This window comes from Capsicum annuum, chromosome 9 (genome assembly GCF_002878395.1).
Source record: "Capsicum annuum cultivar UCD-10X-F1 chromosome 9, UCD10Xv1.1, whole genome shotgun sequence".
NCBI lineage: Eukaryota > Viridiplantae > Streptophyta > Magnoliopsida > Solanales > Solanaceae > Capsicum > Capsicum annuum.
The window spans coordinates 210,283,903-210,296,150 of NC_061119.1; the positions used below are offsets into that span (position 1 = coordinate 210,283,903).

Here is a 12,248-nt window from a genome sequence, read left to right on the forward strand (position 1 = left end):
TTTGTTGTAGGGTGCGGGTATGTGACGTGCTTTAATCCACATAGAACGCTTTGTACTGTATTAACAGAATGCTGAAAAAAATTTGCATTCATTTTCCTCAGTTCCTTCCATAGGCAAATTACTCCAACAAACTTCACTTTACTCATTTTTTCCTTTTTGGACTCATTGCCAACAAGGTAAATGCTTTAATTCTTTCCTCAAAACTCTCTATGTGTTTGTTGTTGTTATTGTTGCTGCTGCAGCTGCTGTGGGGTGGGGGGTTAATTGGGTTTTATTTGAATTTTCTGTTTTGTTTTTTCCTTCAAATTATGAAAAAAGGTCTTTTTGTGTGTGAGTTTGGATAATCTTGATGAATAGAGGTGTTATGGTGTTACCCCATTTGTTTCTTGGCATGAATAAAACTCCCATTTAGCCATAGATTTTAAATTTGAAATTCATAACTTGAAAATTTGAGTTCTTGAAGTAGTAAATTTTTGGAACTTGAAGTTGTGTGGCATACATTTTGTAAAATATTTTTAGTTTCGCGAGTCGAAGTGAGTGAATTTTTTCCAAAAAGTGATCTTGAAAATATATGAAGATCATATTTTGATCAAATTTTACGGTCAAACGAATATTTGAAAGATAAATTGACTTTCATAGTGTTTTGAAAATATTTGAAAATATAGCCATAGTGTTTTGTGGATTTCCATCAGTTATGACTTTGAGAGAAATGAATTGACTTTTGTGCTAGGGAAAACAATTTAGATAGGTTATGTTCATGTATCAGGTTTAAGCTATTTGTTTTAATGTTTCTAAGAGCTGGCTTTTGAAGGATCTGATTATAGAAATCTTCTTAAAAGACAAAAAAGAGAAACAAAAACTAACTTTTTTTTTTGGGCATAACTATAAATAAACATTGTAAATACTGTGATTTCCACGTCTAGATACTTCAACTTGTGTCAACTGTGCCGGTTGAACACTTCCATCTTACAAATTAATGTGCCACGTTAGCGTCATGTGTTCATGAGATATAGTGAAAACGAGCTAGAGGGTTTAGTTGTCAGCCGAGACTAAGTTAAGGTGTCTAGATTTGCACTCTCAAAGCTGAAGTACTTGCCTGGTCAAACAAACATTCTTACAATAACTCGCATGCAAACTCAGTTTTTGGAAGCTCCATCTTATTAGTTTATTGAAAGCTTTTAACAAATTAGGTTTCTGATTTTGATGGTCTGAGGCTATTCATTTGTTGGAACATCAGCTGGCTGTTACTGTAATGCTATAGTGATAGGAAGCCATTGCCGAAGATGGAAAAACAAGGAGCATTTGAGGTGTCATTTGTATTTGTTGGGATATGGAACCCTTTGTGAAATTACATCGTAATTTGTCTTATTTCCATGTGTTTGAATATCAACGAATGCTAGCATTTTCCTGCTCTTAACTATTCATCCCCTCCCAAAAGAAAAAAAGATCTCCTGACCCTTAATGTATATCCATATCTTTTCATGACATATTTTACGTAAAATATTCATGTTGTACTCTAAATATATTCGGGTGCCTCACGTGATGGAGTACCGTCTTTTTAAGCTGTAGTATTTTCTCCCAAGACTTGACAGCCGAGAAGATCCTTGTGGTTGTGTTATGAATCAAAAATGACCGAAAGGCCACTATAGAAGATAACATAGAAAGTGGGCCAATTAGAAGTAGTACTAAAAATAAACAACTATTTACAAGGCTGGCTAAATATGTCTGCAACCAAGGCAGAATGCTGGCAGGTGCTTGGTGTGTGGACATGGGTTGTGAAAAAAGGAAAAGGTTACAGTGTTGTAGGAAGGCATTTGCTTTGTATTCTGAGTCTTCTCATGTCCATTCTTAGTCCCGAGCTTTTCGTTCCCCTTCTCTTTATTTATCCCTGTATTTTCAATTCCGGTATTTACATCTGCAGTTGCTACATTCATTCGAGTTGAGTTGTAATCGTATTTCACTGTTTAGTAGAAATAGAAGGTGTTTGGGAACTACCCCTCTTACAGGTTTTATGCATGCAGGAAGACGATTTAGTATTTTCGTCACATGATTGGGAATGGAAAAACTCTCGCATCTCTGTTCCATCTCGTTATAAATTCTCCCTCACATTTACTGCTAATGTGCACTCATATTTCTATAGACAAATTTTATCTGTTTATTCATGTTAGACTAACATTATGTCTCTAGATGTTTCCCTCGATGGTGATTTTTTCTTTAGTGCTTTCTTCGATGAGTTGACTATGAAAAGATTCTTATGTTCTTAACGCAGGCAGGAAGATAATGTTCAAATCATTCCTTCTAAAGGCTGTGTCTAAACAGCTTAGTTGTCATCCAAATGTCACTAAACAGCTTTGTCATTATCCTTTCCAGTTCCATGCAGAGGTAAAAATTTCAAATCCTGATACAATCCAATTCTAGGATAGCAGTGATATATGCATTCTAGTTTCTTTGAGTGCTAACTTTTGCTTTTCAATAGAGAGGAATGCACAGCAGAAATAAGAAAGCAATGGAGTTCATAGCTAAAGGTTGGAATGCTCTGCAGGAAGTTGATAGAGTAACTGATTATTGTGAGCATAATGATAAACGTCTCATTCCTTCACTTAGGGTACGTTTAGTAGAAAACGACATGATGCAATTAATCTTCTTTTGTTTATGGTTCTTTCAAAGCAAATAATGTGTCTCTGTGTGTGTGTTTAACCCTGTCTGTCAGTGTCTGCTGCTTTCTCCGTTTATCTTGAGTTGTGCTGTTACCCCCAGAGACATTTTTGTCAATTTTTCATATTTGTGTTCTTAGAATAGAGTGTTATCCTTGCTGTACGTCTATTTAGAAGATAACAACATGCCCAAAGTAGCTCATTGATCATTAGGTTTTCTCCAGTTTCTTGAATATGTCATGGAAGCTAGTTTCTGCTAATGGTTGTAAAGACTAGGGTGAGCTGGTTCAATTTAAGTAGATTTATTAATCTTTCAGGAGTAAATTTAGCACCCAGCTTATGCTTTTTGCTGTCTTCTGAGTTTGAAGATGGAGGCTGTAAATTGGCTTTTCTGTTTTGAGGAAGAATTTAGGGTATTCCACAGAAATTGAAGCAGCAGCTGCTATTGGCCTTGTAGCTAAAACTACAATAGTCAACTTTCTTTATGAAAATATCATCATAGAATATTTTGTTTGCTCTTTCCATTTCACTTGGTTACATCTCTCTTATGTCAATCAACATTTACTACGAAGTGTACCTTTCTTTTGTTAAATCTACTTCTTTTGAATGTCTGTATGTTAGTTTTCTTGTAATATAATACTTAGGCATGTATTTCTTGGTAGATTTTATCCATCAATATTCTTTTTGGTTGATTTTGACTTGTCAAACATATTTTCCATTGGTTCTTATGTGTTAGACAGCAAAGTAGAATTTTGAGTTGGTCCTAGAAGCAGACAACTCAAATACGCATGCAAGATATTGGCTTTCAAAACTTCATCTCAAGTACCATGTCCCTGGGGATTGCAAAGCTGTGTAAGTTTATGTTTATTTGGCGTGAAGATTGGGCATCTACAAAGTGCAGACACTTATCATTGTTCATATGCTATTATTGCATTCTTCTAAGCAAGAGTAAATAGATCTTCATGCTCCACTTAATAAGTTTCAAGCTTTTCCTTTTTATATTCTTGAACTTATCATGTGTATGATTGAGGTTTCTAAAAGTTCCCCAACTGATTTAGTCATTTTCCAGTTATCAAACAATTGATTTTTCATTTTGCTTGCTCAGTACTAACATTATATGCATCTATCTAACTTCTGAGATGAGGGAGTTAAACTATTTGACTTGAGTAATAACTTTAGTACTTTTTCATTGAGTAATTAAAGAGAAATTGAGCAATGCTTTCAGAACTTCTTCGTGAATTACACTGTTAAAACTACAGATTATATTTCTTCCTGTTTTTAATGACAGAGGAGCTGCATTGTTGGTGGAAGCTGCAGAGATGGGTGATCCAGAAGCTCAATTTGAATTAGGTTGCCGTTTAAGAATTGAGGTGCGATTTTCTTTATCGGAACATATTAATTTTAATTTTGTCAAGAAGAATCGCTAATCCTATACCACCTATGAGTTCGTATAGTGTTAAAAGACTCTTTCTTGCTTTAGTGACAAACAATCTTTAACGCCTACAAAAACTAGTTTTGAGTTTAGAACTCGAAAGTTGACTAACATCACTTTGATACGTGAAACAAGGTTAGCATGTAGGATCTCCCTTTTCTTGGCATGACTTGTGAACTCTTCTAATGGCATGAACTACAAAAATGAACATTTTGTTTAATGAAATGGGCGTCTCCATGACTTTCTTCTTATCCACACATTGGTCTCTGTTCTTCATTACTGCAATCCAAAACGCCGCCCTATGAGTATATCCACTAATTGTGGTCTGATTTGGAGCTAGTCTGCATGTATGTCACTACTCACATGTTCGCAAGGAGAGAACTTGTACAGAATGCAAAATAATTGATGATCAGCTATTGCATGTTAGATCCACTCAGAGGTTGCTCAAATTTTGATTCTAAGCCTACGTCATGCATTAGTTCTGATGGGCTTAAATTGTGATTCCAAGAATTGAGGCTAAAACCAACGTTGAAGTTTACGGGTACAGAGAAGCTCTGCTGAATTGATTGACTTGTGGGGGCACTGATGTGTTGGTTCTCTTATCCGTTGTTTTCAGAATGGATTCTTCGCAACTGGATTTGCTTTCCAAAAGTTTTTCCTGATATTTCTTTACTTGAGCCCGAGGGTCTATGGGAAATGGTCTCTCTACCTTCACAAGGTAGGAGTAAGGCTGCGTACAGGCCTCCCCAGACCCCACCTTGTTTGTTGTTGTTGTTGGGCACTAAGGTTCTTAAAAGTGAACTAGATGAACATGGAAAATTGAGAAGTTAGTGAATGAGGGGAAAGTATAGGAATTTTTGAGGAAACTGACTTTAGGCGCGCCTGGGAAAAGATATCTTCCTTCAAGATATTTTATGTGTACTCTCAAAATCATTCACAAACTTTCAGTAATTTTGCATTGTCTTACTGTTCTAAATGTGGAAATCCAATGTCCTAACCACTGGAAAAAAGGGATCAAATAGCCATTTTGTCACTTTTCTCCCATTCCCTTCAATGTTCAATAATATTCTTGATGTTAACCACTGTGCTCCTTTTGACTGTTTGGCAGAGACTCAGCTTCTTCTAGCTTTCAATATATTTTTATAGCGTTTATTGTTTCCACTTTGGCTGAGCAGTCTAATCACATATCTGAAGCCCTTTCACGTGCTCTATTCCAGTTATGGATTTGTATCAAAAAAATCTGCGTTATGTATTCTGTCAGCTTAGTCATTACAAGATTTCCTTTCTTGGTAGATTAGTATGTCGAGTGTTTCAAGGATATATGTTTTTACTCCATCATGTCCATCAGGAGATAAATAGTTTAGTGGTGCAGAATCGGCTACCTTATTGAGTTTCTGCTGTTCTCTTGTTCTGCCTTAAAGACATTTTTTAAAAGTTGACTGTTCTGATATATTGGATGATCTTCACAGAATGAGTATGTGCAATCAGATCAGCAAGCATTTTACTACTTGGGGAAGGCTGTTGACCAGGTGTGTACTCTATTAGAGACGTTGAAGTTATTCTTGTTTGCATGAGTGCCCTAAATTTCTTGTGATTTTTTTTTCCAGTTGCATCCAGGTGCACTTTACCTCTTAGGTGCTGTGTTTCTTACTGGGGATTGTGTGAAAAAGGATGTCGGCTCTGCATTGTGGTGCTTCCATAGAGCATCTCAGAAGGTACAGTACATTTTTACTGCTTGTTGAATGCAACTAATCAGTACATATGAGTCTAACTATGTATGGACAAATTAAGTGCTGTAGTGAAAGACTTTTTTCATTTTAAACTTGATAGGAAAATTGGATTTTCAACTTACTGGATTTGGACATTTTGTGTTGCATATCGCGTTAACAAACTGTGATTGGTGTAATTGGCTCCACATTATAGAAAATTGTTCTACTGGCGAATAAGTCAAGAGTCTATCTACAATTATCCCCACCTAATTTTCTTTGCTTGAATATAGGGTCATGCTGGAGCAGCTATAGCTTGTGGATCCCTTTTACTCACAGGTAGATTGTCCCCTCTTATTACCTTTTTGAGAAAGGTAACCGTTTGTATATATCATCAGCACGGAAGTAGTGCCGAAAGCCATATTTACAAAAAAGAAACGAAAGTGTGTACAAGGATTCTATAACATCTAACAGTGAGACTGTCCCCTCTTGTTATAAACTTTTCTGGGTGCCACTTCGATCTTATTTTGGTCTCTCTTGTTGTTAAATTAATGGGGTTCCTGCTTAATATCACCACAAAACATTTGCCAAACCGGTGGAGGAAAAGGTATCATGAACTTATCAATATTGCACAAAAATTCTTTTGAGCATAGAGAGACAAGATGATACACTGCCAGTTTAGGTGTATATTTGACTTTTTGTTCTCATTAAATTAAAATTCTCAATTTCATGTGTCATTATTCAGGTGTGGAACTTCCAGAATCAATAACAAGATTTTATGTGAAAAGGGGGCCGTCAAGCAGAATATCTAGGAGGAATGGAGTTGATCCTGAGTTTAATCCGATTGAGCTGGCCAGAGAACAATTTGAAATTGCTGCAAAAGCAGGATGCGACCTTGGATTTAGATGGTTACAAAGACTTGATGATGAAGTGAAACGTCTGCAGTCTTCTTAGTTCACAAATATCTGAGACTATAAAGAGTCAAATGATTAACGTATACCTACAAGGGTCAGTTCAGAGCACTAAGCTGTTGAACATTATTATATTTGTAAATCTTGTTTTTGCACTCCATTTCTCTTCTTGAAGAGTGTTATATCTGATTAAATACGTGTTATGTATATATAAATATATGTGTGTGCACGTGCGAATATTTTATATGTTTGAACTGTTTGCTGCTCTTCTGAGACATTTATCCGTTCTTCTCTGAAGCTGAAGTTGGCTCCTTTTAGTATGGTTTCAGATATGCTACTGAGGTTTATGCCCCCATTTTGAACATTTGGATCTTCTTCTTCTTGTTGGGTGTGTGGGAGGGTCGGTGCTCGAGATTAATTTAAACTTTTGTCAACATTCCAAGGGTTAATCTTTGTTAAGCGCGTGGTGTGTCAACACTTATGCTTTGCAGTTTGCACTAAGATGGATTTCTGTTTAGTAATTGACCTCTAAGTTAATATGCATGGGAAATGCTTGTAACTGTATATCTGATGTAAGGCATCTCTTATTCTTCCATTTTAGATTGATATTGTGCTGGGAAAGAGTGATAACGCGATGATGATGAGCCGATGGTTGCTGCAGCTGAGATATCTGGGGAATGATGAGGATCATGAGTTAAGAGCAAGCTGATTTTTCTTCGTTTATCAGTTGCATGTCCTTAATTAGGACAAAAAGTTGAATTTTTGCAGCAGCTTTTTGGTTAATGAAGAAGGGATCTGTTAGAATTTGTTAGGAATATAGTCTTTATCTTTTAGGTATGTGTTGTTGCTAAATTATCTTTGGCCTTTTTGCTGAATGTACATGGCTTGATCATGGCATGATGAAAAGTGAATAATAGAAGATAGTTTGTTCGTCTTAAATATCGTGTCTTCTATTTCTGTTTACCTTATGAAGTTGGCGATTGCCTTTGGATTGAGGAATCTTAGGGGTCGTTTGGTATGAGGAATAAGGGACAACTGATTCCGGGATTAATTTTAGGATGAGCTTATGTTTGGTTGGAATAAAATACAAGGGATAACTCATCCAGGGATTCTAGTGTTTTATCCCACCTTGAGGGTGGGATAACTAATCCCACGATAGCTAATCCAGGGATAAGTTGTTTCCAACCAAACGACCCCTTAGTGTGTGGCAATTGTCACGAAGCTACGAAGCTGATATCCATGATATTTAACAGTGTGATCATTGCACGAGATAGGAATCGATTTCACCAGTTCAAGCTAGGTCGCTTCGACTCTCCAAAAATGCTACAGCACCCACGTCGGATCCTCAAAAATGTTTGCAGTTTTGAAGAGTCCGAGCAACATAGACGGTTCTTGCTCCTGCATAGACTCTTTCTCCCAGCCCTCAACTTCAAGATTGGACCTTCATCAAGTTAGCTAGTAGTAGTGCACTACCAGTTTGTACACCAAAACAGTGACACTATCTTTCTCCAACCCCTCAACTTCACCTATCACTATCCTCCACTTTCTCCCAATCTCAAATCTCCCATACAAATACCTCCAAACACACCCATCTTTTTCCCTCTTATCACAAATGCAAAAACATGGAATATTTCAAGAAAGTGCATTCCCATTTCATCAAATTTGGTTTACACAATACCCAATTTGAACTAAGCAAATTACTGGAATTTTGTGTTACTAATCCTTATGGTGACTTATCATATGCATTATCAGTCTTTAATACTGCTCAAGACCCTAATCACATTATGTATAACATGATAATTAGAGGTTATTCATTGAGTGAATCACCTAATTTAGCTATTGATTTCTATGAAAGAATGCTTTTTTCAGGTAATCAACCGAACTCGTATACGTTCCCGTTTATTTTGAAATCTTGTGGGAAAATAATGGACACCCAGATGGGAAAAATGATTCATGGACATGTTTTTAAGGTTGGATTGATGTGTGATGTTTATGTACATGCTTCATTAATCAATATGTATGCACAAAATGGTGAAATGGATGATGCAAGATCGGAGTTTGATCAAAGTTCTCAAAGAGATGTTGTGTCGTTCACTGCGTTGAAGGGACGTGTTGGTGATGCTCGTGAACTTTTTGATAAAATGTCTGTGAGAGAAGTTGTTTCATAGAATGCAATGATTTCGGGGTATGTTCAGGTGGGGTGGTTTGAGGAGGCGTTAGTGTTGTTTGAGGAGATGAGGAATGTGAATGTGACACCTTCGGTGAGCACGTTGTTGAGTGTTCTCTCTGCTTGTGCTCGTGTAGGTGAACTTAAATTGGGGAATTGGGTGAGGTCATGGATTGAAGATCATGGACTTGGGACAAATATTCGTCTTGTTAATGCACTTATTGATGTGTACGCTAAATGTGGCGATGTTAAGACGGCAAGAATATTATTTGAGGGATTAGAGGAGAAAGATCTCGTGTCGTGGAATGTTATGATTGGGAGTCATACACATACGGGCAATTATAAAGAAGCATTGGTTGTTTTCCATCGAATGCAGCAGGAAAATATCGATCCTAATGATGTTACTTTGTTGAGCATCCTTCCAGCTTGTGCACATTTAGGTGCTCTAGATCTTGGCAAGTGGATACATGCCTATATTGAATAGTCTGATAAATATGTATGCGAAATGTGGAGCTATCGCGGCAGCAAAACAAGTCTTTCAGGGAATGATAACTAAAACTTTAGCTTCTTATAATGTGATGATTTCCAGGCTAGCAATGCACGGGGATGCATATGAAGCTCTGGAGCTTTTCCGTGACAGAGGAAGGAATGAAACCGGATGACATAACATTCGTTAGTGTTTTATCAGCGTGTAACCATGCTGGTTTAGTTGATCTTGGTCGAGAATATTTTAATACCATGATTCAAAGCTACAAGTTTACACCAAAGTTGCAGCATTATGGATGTATGATTGACCTTCTAGGGCGAGCAGGAAAATTCGATGAAGCAATGGCTATGATCGAAAGCATGGAGATAAAACTGGATGGTGCAATATGGGGTTCCTTGCTAGGGTCTTGAAGAATCCACAAGAATGTTGAGTTGGGTGAATGTGCTGCCAAGAATCTATTTGAATTGGAATCCGAAAATCCGGGTGCTTATATACTCTTATCCAACATCTATGCTGGTGCTGGAAAATGGGACAAAATAGCACTGATAAGAACTTTCTTAAATGATCAAGGAATGAAGAAAGTTACCGGTTATACCTCCATTGAGATTGATAGAGTAGTCCGTGAGTTTCTTGCTAGTGATATAGCACATCCGCGAAGCAACGAGATATATAAAATGTTGGATGAAGTGGATAGGCTTTTGGAAATGGCTGGCCATGTTCCAGATACATCTAAAGTACGTTTTGAAATGGATGAGGAGTGGAAGGAAGAAAAACTAAATCAACATAGCGAGAAGTTGGCGATTGCCTTTGGATTGATCAGTACAAAGCCAGGGACAACTCTCAGGATCGTTAAGAACCTTAGAGTTTGTGGCGATTGTCATGTAGCTATGAAGCTGATATCGAAGATATTTAACAGGAGATCATTGCAAGAGGGAGGAATCGATTTCACCATTTCAAGGACGGTTCTTGCTCATGCTTGGACTATTGGTGAGCCAATAAAGATCAATGCTCCAATGGTAAGATATAAATCTTGCGCATACTTCTTCTGTAAACTCCTTTGATAGACTCAAAACACTGCAACAGTGGTTGGTAAACTTTAACAAAAGAAGCCAAGTGCTGTTTGAGAAAAGGCTCAAATATGTCACTGAATTATCAGAAATGACTCATTTATTCCATCTGTTAAAAGTTGGGCTCATTTATGCTATCGCCGTTACAAAACTGGCTCATTCATGCCATTACTTTTTAACAGCCGGTTTTTAAAAATAGCCTTGCTACGTGGCAGCTTATTAGAGGGCCCCGTCATTTTTTAAAAAATTAATTTTCTTTTTAATTTTTTTTTTGATCCATTAAAAAGAATCCACCCAATTTTTTGATCCTTTAAAAATTAATTTGATCTATGCTTTTAAAATTTGATTAATTTTTCATGATCAAACAAATATTTAAAGAATTTTTTTTTTAAAAATCTAGTACTAAAATTTATAATCAAACGCTATTCTAATTAAGCATATAGTATGTCTTAGTATACATGAAATATTTTGTCAGCCGAATGTAAGTAACTTTTTATTTTTTTATTTTTTTATTAAGCATAGAATGACATCATCAGCATCAGGGGCGACTCAAGCAAATTTATGGCCTAAGGCAAAAATCAAACGGAGGCCTTGCATTTTATTTTTTTATATAAAATTTTTCTTTTTTCGTTAAATAGTATTTAATATATTTCTTAAAATTTGTAATTTATTATTACTAAACAAAAATAGGCCCCTCAAATTTTGGGGTCTTAGGCGGCTGCCTTTTCTCCTAAAGGGTTGAGCTGCCCCTAATCAGCATTCAACATTTGTACGTAACACTTTATGCATCATCATTTATCATTGCAAAAACAGGAAGACGACAACATGCCGACATATATAGTATATATAGAATTGGCAAAATGAGAAGCTAACTATTAATAATATAATAATAATATTTGATGTTTATATGTCCCTTCAATTTCAACTGAAAAATGAAAAAAGCTTTAGTTAACGTGAATCTTTTAAAATAAATAAATAAATAAAGTGATTAAAAACGTGGAGTGTATACTCTCTCCGTTCCCTTTTAGTTACTCGCCCGTCAATTAAAATAGCTATTTTATTATAATATATTTATTAAATGATGTTTATTATTGTATTTGAAATTAATTTGAAGAAAAAATAATTAATATTAAAGGTAAAATATGAAAACAATCTTAATATGTCAAAAATGACAAAAAAATGAATCGAACGAGAATGTTTTAAGAATATATTCATGAAAAATTAATCAAATTTTAAAAGCATAGATCAAACTAATTTTCAATGGATCAAAAAGTTGCGTGGATTCTTTTTAATGGATAAAAAAAAAATTATTTATTTTTTATTTTTTAAAAAAAATAAAAAAAATAAAAAATGACGTGGCCCTCTAATAAGCTGTCACGTGGCAAGACTGTTTTTAAAAACCACCTGTTAAAAATTAATGGCATGGATGGACCAGTTTTGTAACGGCGAGACGTGAATGAGCCCAACTTTTAATAGATGACATAAATGAGCCATTTCTGATAATTCAGTGGCATATTTGAGCCTTTTCCCTATTATATATTCACAACAATGTTAATGTTGGTAATACATAGACTGAATGACATCTTCTTGTACTCTATTCCCTCCAGTAATACTTGAACAAGGATTACAGTAATGTTGATATTAGATATTCTTTTAGTGCTAAACTAAAATACTTAAAAAGAGTTGAGTGATTTAATTGTGAGCCTCAATTAGGCCTCTTTGAAGGAGTTTTGCCTAGCAGTTTTGAGAACAGTCTTGTCAGCTACAACAAAATATGCCATCCCAGCAGCTGTGGATACAATGAGTGCTTTATAAGTTGAATTC

The 12,248-nt window shown here is 35.8% G+C and overlaps 2 pseudogenes; both read left to right on the top strand.

The window, feature by feature from the left end:
* The first annotated feature begins 102 nt into the window (after positions 1–102).
* LOC107848084 lies at positions 103–7,638 on the top strand (annotated as a pseudogene).
* Positions 7,639–7,813: 175 nt separating this feature from the next.
* On the top strand, positions 7,814–10,726 carry LOC107846759 (annotated as a pseudogene).
* The last annotated feature ends 1,522 nt before the right edge of the window (positions 10,727–12,248 follow it).